Raw genomic sequence first — 17,510 nt, 5'->3', positions numbered from 1 at the left:
GTGCCCTCAACACGAACTCTTAAAGCCCTCGCCCAGGTCTGGGCAATAAATGCCCCTCCAATATTTATTTTCTACCTTTCTGTTAATTAATACACTTCTTGCTAGTAAATACAGAGCATCTACGTAATGCGGCGTGCCTAATACATCACTGGGTACACTAGTAACAACCTTTGCTCTCAGCAGATAGTAATGGACAACATAAATTATGTAATACATATTCATTGCTTAATACTCCACTAAAATTTTCGTTAGTGCTCATCTACTTATTACAATAATGCTTGAAACCACTACACACGTTAGTACCTACAGGAGTAATCAGACTTCCTTGACACACACCATCTTCAAAGCTTAAATCCTCATCTGAGTATTCATTGCAGAGTAAATATTTTTCATAATCAGGTTTAGGATCATCATATACTGTAGTATACTCGCTAGGACATACAACGTCTTTCTAAAATGCTACTTGTAACTTATCCATTGGGAAAACTCATCTTGGTATTGAAAACCAAACTTAACAGCTTCAGGTGTTAAAAGAGAAACTATAAAACTAATTCCTTTAACATCAGTCCATCATTTAAGAGATCCTCCCTCAACTAATTTTAAACATGCAGCTGCGTGTTTATTGCCAACTTGATCATATGTAATAAACTTAGGTAATACCAGTTTGTTGTTTCCAACTATCTCATTCTTAACCACAGACTTGCTATGTACGCTATGCACTGGATGTCTGTATTGAGTCATCAGGCGCATTTTCTCTGGTGTTTCGGCAGATATTTGTAATTTTGTCTTCGCATTGTGCAGCTGGAGTCAGCCTAAACAAATACTGCTCAATACGTCTTCCATACGACGCGCAGTGTCCACCAGCAGCGTCGGTTTGTTTCCCGTTGCAATCAGTGTTATATGTGAAGAGGAGTTTTACGTGCCCATCCGATATAGCGGACCCAGAATAGACTGGTACGATATTCGTTTTATCGGTATGTGTCAACGGGAACAGTAAAGCTCGAAGAATAACGAGTACTCAAACAGCGACAAAGTACTGCCCTAACCTGTGCTGACTGCTACCGTCGGGTGGCTACGCAAAATTCCAATTTAAAAATAATTTTGTTTGTAACGGGAAACGAATCGACGCTTTCTGTTGACACTGGGCGTCGCAAGAAAGACGTGACGAGCAGCAATTGTTTGGGCTGACTACAGCTCTACAATGCAAGAACTAAATTGCAAATATCTGCCAAAGCACCAGTGAAGAAGCGAATGACGACTCTTAGGAGAGACAGCGGCTATACATTAGCTTCTACATGACTCTACTTGTCAGATACATTTTCTATAATACTAGGATGACTTTTGTGCTCAATAACTTTCACTTGCCTAGTTTCTACAGACTTCACTTGAGTTATCTCAATAACAGGTTTATGTTCTACTGTTTGGCCTACAGGGACCCTATGTTTAAAGTTTGCTTGACAGTTCTCTACTATAAACAGCTTAACATCGTGAATATTCTTTATCAGAACACTAGCTTCAGTTTTAAGACCACTTTCGTCTGTTTACATTCAGATTTAAACGTTTCCTTAGATTTACCAAATTCATATATAATATCAGATCTTAATCCTATATGCGTAGTGTCTAACATCAGTTAGTATTCAGTTCGTATCTAACTCACTATGAATAACATTCAGTTCTGACCTTGACTGCTGGTTATCAGGTTTCAGTTCCTTACAATTAGTATTTAAACCCCTATGAAAATCAATGAGTTTCTTCAATTTAACACCAGTAGAGTCTAATTTGCAATTTCATTCTCTGTACATACCTTTCGAGTACATCTACATCTACATCTACATCCATACTCCGCAAGTCACCTGACGGTGTGTGGCGGAGGGTGTCTTGAGTACCTCTATCGGTTCTCCCTTCTATTAACTCGGTGCGTTCTTTGGTTTCCTTCCTGATTATTGACTAATAAATATCTCTCAGGCTTGCCTTAAAAATAACAAGACGGCGAAGTGCAACTATTGTGTTAATCCGCCACCAACTGGGTTGGGTTCATCGTTGATTGACCCGTAATGCTGAAGCTGCAGCCGCGACCCCCTAAATTGCAAAATCAGAGAAATGCGTTGTTAAAAATGTTGCTGCCGCTGACTGTGATGCATGCCAGCGAGATGCCCAGTGAGGTTCAGAGGAAACACAGCGTCCTCTTCAGGTAAGTAGTGACCACACAACAGCCAGCACGAACTGGCTCTGAGCACTATGGGACTCAACTGCTGTGGTCATTAGTCCCCTAGAACTTAGAACTACTTAAACCTAACTAACCTAAGGACATCACACACATCCATGCCCGAGGCAGGATTCGAACCTGCGACCGTAGCAGCCGCACGGTTCCGGACTGCGCGCCTAGAACCGCGAGACCACCGCGGCCGGCTCAGCACGAACTCACTCGTACTGCAGTGACAAGGCAAGTGCCGGCCGCGGTGGTCTAGCGGTTCTAGGCGCTCAGTCCGGAACCGCGCGACTGCTACGGTCGCAGGTTCGAATCCTGCCTCGGGCATGGATGTGTGTGATGTCCTTAGGTTAGTTAGGTTTAAGTAGTTCTAAGTTATAGGGGGCTGATGACCAAAGATGTTAAGTCCCATAGCGCTCAGAGACATTTGAACCATTTTTTGACAAAGCAAGTGAGGTAACGAGCTTACAGACCGCTCTGCGAACTCAGCAGTCGTACTGCCTATGACACCAGCAAGACTGATTTGTTGAAACTCGTCAAGACAGCCAGTGCCGTACTGTCCACTATAAACTAGTCGTGAGGGATGAGGGCTGCTGCACTCCCCCACACACAGGGAAGTTGCTCGCTGCCGTCAATTCCACTGTTTGCCTACTAAAACTGGAAATTCTCCCAGAAATCAGTCCATTACCAGTACTATCTTGGCATGAAAGTCGCCAGAGTGTCACTACTCTTTTTGAAAGCTGGTCAAGTATGTTTTTAAAAGTGCGTATCTGCAGACACTCCAGATCCTGGACGCTTAAAGAATATCAGTTACAGTCCACGTGAGACCACCCACAATAGGGGCTTAATACTGGATCGCACGTAGTGAGGATTTATTGAACGCAAAAGTTAATACGTATCCCTACTTTTCTATCTCACGGTCTTGCAGTTAAAAGTTCTTCCTCGAAAAAAATCTGAAGTTCAAGCTCTCTCAGAGCTTTTATAAATTCCAAAGAGTAAATACCAAGCTGTGTTTCGTAATTTTTCTTCACACATTGAAATGAAACAGTTCCATATTAATCTTCATTTTAGTAATCACATTGCAACAATTTCCCTGAAACATCTTCAAACCGAAAATCCCAAAAAGGTGCAATTGTTGTGTATTTCATAGTTATTTTTCCAAAAAGCATTATACACTACGCGCAGCACTGATGTTTCCAAAACTCGCATAGCTGTGTGAAGGTGCTTCGTTCGTAACTACTGGTTTCACGCCAGTGTATATGTGTTGCGGGGCTATATAATAAACTTTATTGCAAAGCAATAACTAAAGCGTAGCTCATACGACTCCGTTAAACAACACATTCAACAACAGAATAAAACATACATAAAAACAAAGGGGAAACATTTATGGCACTGACTGCGCCAAAGATAATCATTAAAAACAGTTATCACTTGCGCGTTACATTAAACAACATACAACACAGCACTTCACCAACCCTCATTAGCGTCAACGATATTTTCTGTCGAATAGAACTCGTCGCTCGGAGCAAGTAACAATGGTTCGTACACAGACTGCTCTTGGCACATTACAGGTTGTTTCCCACGTCCGTTGCAGCCCATCTGTGACCAGCAATAGAGAGGGTGGAGCGTTAGTCGTGTCCGTGGTGTGTGTAGACGAGTCCACACCATTGTGGGGTACACGAAAAGCAGGCGTAAGACTGTCGATAGTCATGGTGGTTGGCGTACCCATGACATCAACTTTGAATGTCTTGTTTTCCCTACTGATGACACGGTAAAGTCCTTCATAGTGAGGTTGCAGTGGCTTGCATACTGCACCCTGCTGTACAAAGACATTATAACACTCCTGTAGCTCATCAAAAACCAAAGGGCGACCGGTCTGCTGATCCTTTGGAGGAACGTGGCGTAGTTGCTGGATTTGTCTACGCCACTTTTCTAACAGTCGTTTGGCACGTTGGCAAGGAACACGCCGAGCAGTTCTATCGGCTGGCCATAAACAAATTCCGCAGTTTTGGCCTTCAGGTCTTTTTTCAGAAATTCACGGAGACACAGAAGGACGATGGGCAACGTCTCTGTCCACCGCTGTGAGTCGTAACATCGAAGCGACACTTTCAGTTGGTGACGCATGCGTTCAACTAAACCATTCGCAGCCGGGTGATAAGCTGTAGTTCCAATCCCAGTAGGACGGCGAGTGCTTTGAAAAGATACGACTCAAATTGTCTTCTCTGGTCAGTAGCATTTCGCAGAAGCACACCGAAACGGGCGATCCATCCCCGGAAAAACGCAGTCGCGACAGTGTAACGTCGGCGATCAGAAATACCTCGGGTCAGCGTGTAAAACGTTCGATGGCTGTAATGCAGTAGGTGCTTTCTGGGGATGCATGGGAGAGGTCCTACGAGGCCGAGGTGAACATGTTCAAATCGATTATTTGAAGGAAGAAATATGGCAAAAGGTGACCTAATGTGCCACCTAAGTTTATTTCGTTGAAAGGTCACACTCTGTCTCGCATATTACTTGCAATTAATTCCATGTATTGCCGGAAAAAATTTCGCTGCATTATTTTTATTTATTTATTTATTGTTCCGTGGGACAGAAGACTCCATGGCCATGGAACGAGTCAATACATGAAATTATAACACGATAGTAGAAACAGATAAAATGAAATATCAGAAACGTATTCAGGCGACAATTCGTAAGTTTAAATAAAGATAATCAACAATGTAATACTGGAATTTGCTTAATTTTTCAGCTCTTCCAGAAGCTCCTCGACAGAATAGAAGGAGTGAGCCATGAGGAAACTCTTCAGTTTAGACTTAAAAGTGTTTGGGCTACTGATAAGATTTTTTAGCTCTTGTGGTAGCTTATTGAAAATGGATGCAGCAGAATAGTGCACTCCTTTCTGCACAAGAGTCAAGGAAGTGCATTCCACATGCAGATTTGATTTCTGCCTAGTATTAACTGAAGGAACGCTGCTAACTCTTGGGAATAAGCTAATATTGCTAACAACAAACGACATTAAAGAAAATATATACTGTGAGGGCCGTCAGAATTCCCATACTATTGAATAGGGGTCGACAAGAGGTTCTCGAACTTACACCACATATAGCTCGAACAGCCCGTTTTTGATCCAAAAATACCGTTTTTGAATCAGAAGAATTACCCCAAAAAATAATACCATATGACATAAGCGTATGAAAATATGTGAAGTAGATTACTTTTCGTGTTGAACTGTCACTTATTTCATATACTGTTTTAATGATAAATAAAGCAGCATTTAGTTTCTGAACAAGATCATGAACATGGGCTTTCCACAACAGCTTACTATCTATCCGAACGCCAAGGAACTTGAACTGTTCCGTCTCGCTTATAATATGCCCATTCTGTGTGATCAAAATATCGGTTCTTGTTGAATTGTGAGTTAGAAACTGTAAAAACCGAGTCTTACTGTGATTTAGCATCAAATTATTTTCCACAAGCCACGAACTTATTTCATGAACTACATTATTTGATAATGTTTCAATATTACACACAAGATCCTTCACTACCAAGCTGGTGTTATCAGCAAACAGAAATGTTTTTGAATCACCTGTAATACTAGAAGGCATGTTAGTAATGGCTCGTACTCCAGGGTACGACATGTTATGTAAAGAGGTGATGGCCTTTTGGCGAAAGTCAGTAGTCACAAATAGTCGCAGGCACTAAGTAGCCACGTTACAATATAGCAGCGCAGTTGACGGTAGCAGCGTAGTAGCGTAGTAGGGTGGAGCTGTTGCCCTGACAAATATCATAACCCTCTATCTGATTGTTACGATGTGGCACCAACGTGTCGCAGTTAACGAGGTGACCATTCCTCAGGACGCTGACGGAAAACATTTGATACGGTGGAGCTGTTGCCCTGACAAATATCATAACCCTCTATCTGGTAGTAGGGTGGAGCTGTTGCCCTGACAAATATCATAACCCTCTATCTGATTGTTACGATGTGGCACCAACGTGTCGCAGTTAACGAGGTGACCATTCCTCAGGACGCTGACGGAAAACATTTGATACGGTGGAGCTGTTGCCCTGACAAATATCATAACCCTCTATCTGATTGTTACGATGTGGCACCAACGTGTCGCAGTTAACGAGGTGACCATTCCTCAGGACGCTGACGGAAAACATTTGATAGTTGTTTGAGATCTGTGATGAAAGTTAACTGTTGTAGGCCCGATTGTTGCCCTGACAAATATCATAACTCTCAATCTGATTGTTACGATGCGGAATGAGCTTCAAACTCAACTGCATCCGAGAGAGGGCGTCAGCTGGCACGTTCAGTTCTCCACCAACACGTGGACAATATTGGTAATGAGCAGTTCGATGCAATCGAGATATCGCAGTTAACGAGGCGACAATCCCTCAGGACGCTGACGGAAATCATTTGATAGTCGTTTGAGATCTGTGATGAAAGTTAACTGTTGTTCCTGTGTTCCACATTAAAAAATGCAACTCTTGAAAGGAAACAGAACAGCAGCCAGAACGAATAAATTTTGTAGAAAGTACTCAGAGTACAAGCCTGCCCGGCTAGCTGCGCGGTCTAACGCGCTGCTTCTCGAGTGGGAATTCGTGCCGATATCCAGCTCGAATCTGCCCGGCGGAATAGTGTCGAGGTCTGGTGTGCCAGCCAGCCTGTGGATGGTTTTTAAGCGGTTTTCCATCTGCCTCGGCGAATACCGGCTGCTTCCCCTTATGCCGCCTCAGTTACACTGTGTCAGCAAACACTGTCTCCACATACGCGTACACCATAATTACTTTACCACGCAAACATCTGGGTTACACCTGTCTGGTATGAGACGGGGTTACACTCGTCTGGTATCAGACGTTCCTGGGGGATGGGGGTCCACTAGGGGCCGACCGCTCAATAACTCTGGGTTCAGTGTGAGGCAGCAGTGAGGTGGGTTGACTCCTGTGGCCTGTTGTCGGGTTGTGAACCACTGAGGGCTACAGCGGGACAAAGCCTCTCTAGGTCCCCAGTTAAATGCACACACACACACACACACACACACACAAGCTCAGAATACAAAGGAAACGCCGCAGGAAGGGCACTGGTTTTGGGCCATTTGCTGTGGTCGAGCGGTTCTACGCGCTTCAGTTTGGAACCGCACTGCTGCTACGGTCGCACATTCGAATCCTGCGTCGGGCTTGTATGTGTGTGATGTCCTTAGGTTAGTTACGTTTAAGTAGTTGTAAGTCTAGGGGACTGATTACCTCAGATGTTAAGTCCCATAGTGCTTAGAGCCATTTTTGAACTGGTTCGGGCGTTGGCCAGAAATGTTAGGTAGACTCACAAGGTATCACGTGAGTTCACGTGTCGAGCCACGAGGGTGACAGTGTGTTGGTGGTGACCATAAGTGGTATACTCAAAGCCCCGAAGGGCGGTGTCCTGAAGTGCTAACATAGAAGGAAATTTTGGAAATTTATGGTAAGTACATATGGGACCAAACTGCTAAAGTTATCAGTCGCTAGGCATACACACTACTTAATCTAACTTAAAATAACTTAGGCTAAGGACAACACACACACCCAAGCCCGAGGGAGGACTCGAACCTCTGATGGGGGTAGTCGCATGGTCCGTGGCAAGGCATCTTAGACCGCACAGCTACCCGCATGGCTAACCTAGAAGGGGCAGTGTGGCCTGCTGCACAGTATAGAGGCAGAGGCGGCGTAGCCCATGAGGTATAGTTCATTACAGACAGCAGTTCAAGAGGTACATCTGTGTAGGACAGGCCCGGAGCCTGCACTTGTAGTGTTCGCTCTGGCTCTGCTTGTGCTAACACTTAGCCACGTATCTTCCTCCATAGGATTTGGCAATCTGGATTAGTTTACTTCCGCTAGTAATTATCCACTTCTGGCTCAGAAGAGATATTAAAGATTGTAGTTATCAAGTTTTACTTTTGTTCGATTATTTCTCGACTAAGTTCGGTAACTCCTTCGTACTTCCACTTAGCTATATCCACGTTAGCTGACTTGATAGACCTCCTGAAGTCTCCAATGTCATTGACCATCTACACCGCTCGCTGGTGTCAGGTGTTGGTTTGGTCGTGGATTAGCGTGCGATTACCACGCCACGAGCTAGAAGAACAGGTAATCTCTCTTTAGGATATCAAACCTGTTCAGCCTGACGTCAAGCACAGCGCTGGAACAGCTTTGACAGATCATTTTACATTACTCTAGCGCCAGAGCCAGGATCCAGGTGAATGACAGAGCTCTCTCTCTCTCGACAAGAAGAAGAAGACGGTTGCTACCCAGTGTCAAGCAACCGACGGCGCCTGGAAAATGCAGAACAAGAGGCCGGAACCAGCCCACCAGACGGTGCCTGGGGATGGAGTGGTCATTCCGGGAGGCGGACAGAGACAGTGCAGCCTCAGTGTCAGCGAACGGACGGCGCCCGGTGTCGCCGAGGGTATGTGGGAAAATGGCCGGGGGCGGCTGACGACAGCGCGAGGAAGCGGACGACAGCATCAGGACAGCCAGCGGCCACGACGGGTAGCGCGGGATCGGAGACGGCGCGCAGAAGCGGTGCATCGGCACCAGCTGTTGCGGACAGCGGCGAGAGGTCTCAGATGGTGCGAGAGACAGCCAACAGCAGCGGCAGCCGCAGCGGACAAATCGGGGGACAATGGTTTAAACGCAAGCTCTTATGCGCCTGAGTCACAAAGCAGGCTATTCGTTAGTTTGTATGATGTGCTAAAATTAATACCGAAATCATTTGATGACACTAAGAACACTCTAAATGAGTTCCTTGACAACTGTGATCTTGCACTTGAACTTATAGACGTAGAGCAGAATGATACACTTTTGAAATATCTTAAAACTAAAATAGTTGGCTCAGTACGTAGCAAGTAATTAGTCAGAGACCTAAGCGCCACTTGACGAGATGTGCGTGCTGTATTAGCCGAAAACTATGCTAGTAAAAGGACACTTGACCTTACGCATGTCAGACGTTTGCAAGTCGGCAAGAACGTGGGGAAAACGTATCTCAGTGGGGCTCGAGATTGGATACCTTTGTCCTCGATGAACCATGCAAGAATTTATTCAGTGGTGCAACTAGGAGGGCATGATTGCGAACAAACCGCCGGTAAAAATTGGTTACACCAAGATTCAACTGTAGTTCTTTAACTGTCGTAGGCTGTTAAAATTAAGTATAGCTTCTACTTTCTCTTAAGATGGTCATATGCCTTGCGCATTGATAGTATAGCCTAGGAACTGTACTTCAGCTGCTTCGAAGATCGCTCCAACGGGTTGATGAGCAGGCCATGTACACGTAAACGAGTGAAAATTTGTCGTAAGTGTGACACGTATTCTGCCTCTGAGTGTGAGATCACCAGGACTTTGTTGATATACTCATAAAAGTCTGTCACGTGTGCCTTCATCCATCATCCGTTGAAATGTCTGGGCAGCATTACAAAGTCGAAAAGGCATTCGGGTAAATTCAAATAGTCCGAAAAGTGTGCAGATTGAGGTCTTAGCAACGTCGTCCGGTGCAACAGGTATCTGGAAAAATGCACGAACTGAGTCCAACATACAAGAGATGTGTTTACCGTGAACATTCAATGTAAAATATTCGATATGCGGTACTGTATATCGATCTGGAATGATTCTGCCATTGAGCTGGCTGTAATCGCCAGATGGACGTCATTCATTATTCCTGTTTGGGTCCACGTTTAAGGGAGATGAGCAACTGCTGCTCGACGAGTGGTAGATTCCTTGTGCAAGCACTGACGAGCATTCCTGTATAACTATCTACAATATCTGTAGTGTCAATAGGAGAGGTCGAGCATGCAGTAGTGATTCAAGTGTAGTCAGAAAATAGGGCACCGGTGAGTGCCGCACAGGTGCTAGTTTGGGAGCCTGGCATATGATCTTCAGGCACTGTCTCAGGAGCTCTGTGAACGGAGAATCACCGGTGATCATCTATACTGCTGTTTCTACCACACGACGCACTCTACCTTGGCTTGACAGATTGGTACTAGTGTCAAGAAGGCGTCGGTGACGGTCAGGTAGGAAATCACAACACGATAAAAAGTCCGTTCCGTGTATGGAGTGCATAACGTCCGCTATGACGAAGTACGATTAAAATTTGCGCCGTAGGCCTAAGACCAACAACGAAGTGACACGACCACACGTTGCTACTGTAGAACGACTGGTGGCGAAAAGGTGGCAGTCATCACAGTTGCGATGCGGCAGAGGAGCGGATGGATAGACTGACTCGTCAGAATCCGTGTCTACCAAAACCTATAACTTTGTGCCATGTTCCGCAACAAACAGTCGGCGGCTGCCGTCTACAGTGCCGGTGGCCGACGTCGCTGACTTTCTGTTGAGCTTCACAGTTCTGCCAGCCGTGGTGGCCGAGCGGTTCTAGGCGCTTCAGTCCGGAACCTCGCGACTGCTACGGTCGCAGGTTCGAATCCTGCCTCAGGTATGGGTGTGTGTGATGTCCTTATGTTAGTTAGGTTTAAGTAGGGGACTAATCACCTCCCATGTTAAATCCCATAGTGCTCAGAGCCATTTGAACCTTCCCTGTTCACACGGCAAACTACACTTCCGCTCCACGGAGCCACACCGTCGGTGGTACCAGAAAACTCTTGCTGATGAAGATAAGCAGCTGCTCTTTTCCGATGAGTGGCGTCAACGAGATCGGCGACTGGCTGTCTAGGTCCTTTATGCAGCAACTTGCACTGTGAGTTCAGCAACTCGTGTTTGCAGCGCGGTGAGGGTTTTATATGCCAGCGGCTGTGGGCAAACAGTTGAGACACGCGAACGGATGTATTTCCGCTATGCGATCTGTGGTTTCCGCGAATGCATCTAGATCGCCGTTGCGCGTCGGATCGGTTGCGCGATAACCAAATACTCCGCAGAATGTCGTCACTGACGGCTTTTCTCGCTAATGTACGCAGTCAAAACAGTAGCTGCGATGATGTGCGATCGCCTAGCTCTCCAATGCGGTGTAGTTCCTCCAAACTCTTCGCCTCGGACTGCTAGGCCCCCGTAAGCAGGGCGTTCCTGATGGCTAAGTAACGATCAGTGCTCGATGGTGACGCCAGAATGTCTTGCATATCTGTGGCCACATCTTCATTGAGTGCAGCAACTACATAACTGTACTTCGTGTCGTCTGCAGCTACATGCGTTAGCACAAACTGACTTTCTAGCTACGCAATCCACAGCACGCGATTCTGCTGCCGAAACGATAGTGACTTCACTGGCAAGCGCTTAATTATTGCGCCAGTAAATACGTCAGCAGTTGGTGGCGGGTCTGGCATCACTGAGTTGCGATGAACTGGGATACCGAAGGTGCGGGACGCGGTTGACGCGGATGTTCGTACTTAGCAAGCTGCGGCACAATCCGAAGCGTTAATGACCTTCGAATGTCACGACAATGAACGTCAGTGGTCACGTCGGGGTCATCAGCTGTAGTGGCGCCAGATAATTAGTTTTATTGGAACATAAAAACTAAACCGCAACTCATACGACTTCCTTAAATAGCCCATTAAACAACAGAATAAAACGTATAAAAACACAGAGAAGACATAAGCTAGTGGCTGCGCCAGAGACATTCACTAAAAATAGTTATCACTTGTGTGTAGCATTACACAGTTTATAACTCAGCACTTCAGATGCATCTTCAGATTTATCTGCTAAAAATACAAAACTATAAAGTACAGATGTTTTTTATTCAATTCTTTAGACGATGAGCGGTTTCAGTCCGCAATGACCATCCTCAGATCTGAAATATATAAAAATGTACATCTAGTGTGCAGTGTGTCTTTCAACATAAAACAGCTGTGTGTATCACAATATACTGTCGTACAACCAGGGAAATGTACAGATAAAATATGGTATAACGTACCCTTTTTACACTTTGTCCTAATGTGATAAGGTCATAATGGCATCGTCAAAACATATAAATATAATCAACACAGCATCGTCACTTGGATCTAAAATAAGGTGTAGAATAGGCCACATCGTGATTATTGCAACTGGCTACTGAACTACAGTAGCAACCAGAAACCTGTTTGCCTACATCCTCCCCTAGATGTCGCTACTGTACTTCAGTATCCAGTTGCAGCAATCACTATGTGGACGATGTGGCCTATTCTACACCTTATTTTAGATCCAAGTGACGATGCTGTGCTGATTATATTTATATGTTTTGACGATGCCATTATGGCCTTATCACTTAAGGACAAGGTGTAAAAGGGGTACGTTATACCATATTTTATCTGTACATTTCCCTGGTTATATGACAGTATATTGTGATACATATAGCTGTTTTAAGTTGAAAGACACACTGCTCACTAGATGTATATATTTATATATTTCAGATCTGAGGATGGTCATTACGGACTGAAACCGGTCATCATCTAAAGAATTGATATTGTGATCAGAGACTGGAATAAAAAACATTTGACAGTATTGGATCACTGTTTGTATTCGCGATTATATCGCAGTTGGTGAAACTATACAGTAGCAATAGTCACAATGGTTATATTTTCATGATGTAGATGGACAGATGTTGAAGGATAATACAGAGTCCCAGCATTTAGAAAGTTATACACGTCAACAGCCAGACCACACTGGTGGATTGTCGTAATAAAACTGAGTACACACAAGAGATGCTTGTCAGAAGTTTACAAAGCATTAATGCTGAGTGATCCAGGGCTAGAAAAAAAAAAAACAGGGAAAAAGCAAATAATCAATTGGACATTAATGTAAACGGAGATAAATGCCTAAAAATTAACTAACATCCTGAGAAGGTACTATAAGTACACTGGAAGACTCTATCCAAAAATTAGTATTGTAGTATGGAACGGTAATCTTAAGAGAAGGGTGAAAAATAACCTACCAGATACATTTTAGGGCTTCATCGGCACCAGCAGAGTAAATCATACTTACATCGGTTGTATACTGCTGGTGTCTACCAAATCCTGTACTGTAACCAACGGGGTATGCTATTTTTCATACTCCTTCCATTCTCGACGTTTTGCTTCCACACTGTAGTACTAATTTGTGGAGATATCTTCCCATGTACACATGGTACTTCTTCTCGACATTAGTTAATTTTTAGGCATTTTATCCCCCTTCACATTAGTGTACCATTGATTATTATTTTTTTTACACTTTATTCTAAGGACGGCTCATTCAGCAGTCACGTTTTGTAAACTTTTGAGAAAAGTCTTTTCGTACTACTGAATTTAACTATGACAGCTCACCAATGTGGTTTCTCTCTTAACGTGGATAACTTCCCGAATGCTGGGAATTTGTAATTCTCCATCTACGCTGAGAAAATATGACCATTATCAGTACCTATCATTATTTTTTATTGAATTCCAGCACTATCTATCTTTTTGTATTTATAACATTTCATAAAATTTCACACAGTGATTTATATTCGTTGTAGATAGACGTGAAGCCGCATCCATACAAACATGTAATAGGTAGTTGCTAATAAAGCGCCTTCATAAAGCAATGCGGCTTTTGGAAACAACTCATCATTCTTGACTATTTAAATTGTTGTAATTTTTACGTAAATTTGAATGGTTATTCAGTGCTGAGAGGCTTTTTTTCTATTCATCAGACAGCTGTTCGCGCAGTATTTTCCCTGTCTGTGCTTAAAGATTTTCAGTTTAGTTCAAATTCATCATTAGCTACAATAACAGTCTTGGCCTGGTGCAGCAGACAGGTGTTATGACAGTCAGTCAGTTACACAAAGGCGAGACTGCCTGTATTGAGTTTTATTTGCCTTGGTAACAGCAGCGGCACCCCGACGTTGCGCAGTGGCGGGAATATCGTCGCCCTACAGTCGCTGCACCCGCAGTCTTCGCCGGTTCCTACACCTCCCCCAAAGCTACCCGATACTACATTCCTTCTACAACAATTTGATAACAAATTAGCGCAATATAAATCTCAGTATCTGTAACCTTGTCCGGAAGCTCAGCAATGTTTTCCACACATTCTCCCGTCATTATCAGTTGCAAGTGGAGTAAATCTGACGAACCGACGCTCACGAGAAAGACAGACAGCGACGCGTACGTCACAGGAAGTGACACTGCAGGTCTTAACAGTGCCAGACTGCCAGCAGCCGCCTCCAGCGGGGAGCGAGTATCTGTTTCAGGCGAGTTGAATAATTTTAACTGCGCGTTTAAATACATGGTAGTTCTCGACAGCACGTTACTAACTTAAGCCTTTAGTGTGTACCTTCTCATTGATATATTGATTTTCCGTGGGCCCTGCACGGAGAGGAGCATTCTCGAAGTATGCGGACAAGCCGGGTAATGTGACGTCACAAATTCGGTGCAGGGCCCGTATTTCTCGTGGGCCCCGTGACGAACTAACGGTCGTTATAGGCGAACAGTTGTAATGTTTAACGCTACACTCATATCCCCGAAAATAGAAGTTGCTAAATTGTCATGCGTTGTCCCCTCTTTCGTCATCGAAATCTAAACAAAGTATGAGCTAAATAATTAAAATATGTTTACATCTATACTTAACATGTATGGAGGAAGTTACTTCAGGAATTAATATTTCTTGCCCCCTTTCTCGGTTCGTCCATGAACTGTGCTTGGGAAGACTGATTGTCCGTATTCTTCATGGAAAATGTGCATCCCTAGCCGGGATGCAACATGTCTCTTTAGTAGCGTCTGCCACTGAAATTTGTTGAGGACGTTCGTGTAGCTCTCACATAGATTAAACGGTCTCATGACGAAACACGCCGCTCATTGTTGGATCTTCCATTCTTGAACTTGGTAAATATCCCAGACTCAAGAATCGATCGAACAAGTGCTTTGTAAGCCACCCCTCTCGTAGGTTAATTCACTTTCTTAAGTTTCTTACATTTGATATCAGCATGGCCTCTGCATTGCTACACTTGTTTTATTTGGCTGGTGCATAAGTTCGTAAGGTTTCCGTTTTGCATGTTTGTGTTCCTGTTGCAATGGGTTTATTTATCCATTGTTTTTATCTGTTGTTCAGTGTTGCTGTTTGAGTTTACTTATTATCACTTTGTCATTTGGATATAGTGATTGGAGCTGTAGACACTAGAAAATGGAGTGCCAACAGAAAAAAATTGGAACGTTTTCGACATAATCTTTTGTTTGAGTTCAATAGAGGGTGACAGCAGCGGAGGCAACCAAAAACCATTTCGCCGTGTGTGGGGTAATGCCATTGGACAGAGCATGGCAAGAAAATGGATGTCTTGTTTTATGGATGATCGTTTTGACATTAGTGAATCTCCACGTTCAGGAAGATCTTTGGGGTTTGATAAAGATCGTTTAAATGCATTAATCCACAATGACCCACGTCACTGTTATAGAGAACTGGAAAATGTGATGAACTACGATCATTCGACCAAAGTGTGACCTTTTCATGCTATGGGGAAGGTTCAAACATCGGGTGTATTGGTACCATATGCTGTCAGCCAAATTCAGAAAAATAACCGGATGGCCATTTGTACATCTCTGCTTGATCATCATCAGTAACCTTGTGAACGACACCAACTGTTCCTATCCTGTATCGTTACTGGTGATGACAAATGATGTCTTCATGGTAACATAAGGTAAACAAAGGAGTGATGGATCCCAAACAAAGCAGCATCTCCTCTACAAAGACCTCCGGGTATCGACAAAAGATAATGCTATGCATCTGGAGGAACGGCGACTGTATAGTGTACTACTTACTGCTTCCCTGTGGTGTAACCATCAATCCTGACATTTATTGTCAACAACTGAGGCGTTTTGCAGACGCAGCACAAGAATAACGACTACGAAGATTGTGGCAAATGATGGGAACCCACTATAACGCCCGCCAGCATTCTACTAGACGGACAGAAAACGTTACACAGGAGTTGGATTTGGAAGTCTTCCTGTGCCCACCTCATTCACCTGATTTAGTGCCTTCAGATTTTTCACCTTTACCGCTCTCTATCGAACAGCCTTCAAGGAACTTCCTTCCCGGATGAAAATGCACTCCGAATGTGGCTCGGCGAGTTCTTCGGCTCAAAACCTCATGAATTCTACAGTCGCAGAATCGGAAAAATTATGCTAGCGGTGGCAAAGTATTTAAATAGGGAAGGAGAATATGCTATTGACGAATAAAGCCTATTATGTGTATCTGTTGTTTTACTAAACTTACGCAAAAACGCTACAAACTTATGCACCAAATCAATATTAATGCCACGTCCATTTATCAGAAATAAACTAGAAATATCGCTGTACGCGCAACTGATATGTGTGCACTTCAATGTCAATTGCCATGTTGGGATGATTAAAATAAGTCTTTTCAGATAAATATCTTCTAAATGTTTGTTATACATATATTGTTCTACATATATCATTTTCTTTTAATTTTATGAAATATAAAATATTTGTATTGTACTTACGTGTTCCTTTTACATTTGATGTTTTTTGTTTTCAAGTTTCAGTACTTCCAGTTTTAGTTATGCTATATTATTTTTGTAACATTATCATCATCTTGTACAATAATGAGGAAGTATCGAATTGTTTGGGCCAAAAAAATGTTGAATGTATTTCGATTTTGCGCACCAAGCACATCGGACAATTACTACACTCCTGGAAATTGAAATAAGAACACCGTGAATTCATTGTCCCAGGAAGGGGAAACTTTATTGACACATTCCTGGGGTCAGATACATCACATGATCACACTGACAGAACCACTGGCACATAGACACAGGCAACAGAGCATGCACAATGTCGCCACTAGTACACTAGTACAGTGTATATCCACCTTTCGCAGCAATGCAGGCTGCTATTCTCCCATGGAGACGATCGTAGAGATGCTGGATGTAGTCCTGTGGAACGGCTTGCCATGCCATTTCCACCTGGCGCCTCAGTTGGACCAGCGTTCGTGCTGGACGTGCAGACCGCGTGAGACGACGCTTCATCCAGTCCCAAACATGCTCAATGGGGGACAGATCCGGAGATCTTGCTGGCCAGGGTAGTTGACTTACACCTTCTAGAGCACGTTGGGTGGCACGGGATACATGCGGACGTGCATTGTCCTGTTGGAACAGCAAGTTCCCTTGCCGGTCTAGGAATGGTAGAACGATGGGTTCGATGACGGTTTGGATGTACCGTGCACTATTCAGTGTCCCCTCGACGATCACCAGTGGTGTACGGCCAGTGTAGGAGATCGCTCCCCACACCATGATGCCGGGTGTTGGCCCTGTGTGCCTCGGTCGTATGCAGTCCTGATTGTGGCGCTCACCTGCACGGCGCCAAACACGCATACGACCATCATTGGCACCAAG

Source organism: Schistocerca nitens, chromosome 1, assembly GCF_023898315.1.
Source record: "Schistocerca nitens isolate TAMUIC-IGC-003100 chromosome 1, iqSchNite1.1, whole genome shotgun sequence".
NCBI lineage: Eukaryota > Metazoa > Arthropoda > Insecta > Orthoptera > Acrididae > Schistocerca > Schistocerca nitens.
The sequence above is the reverse complement of the archived record's forward strand: the minus strand, read 5'-3'. Positions refer to the sequence as shown.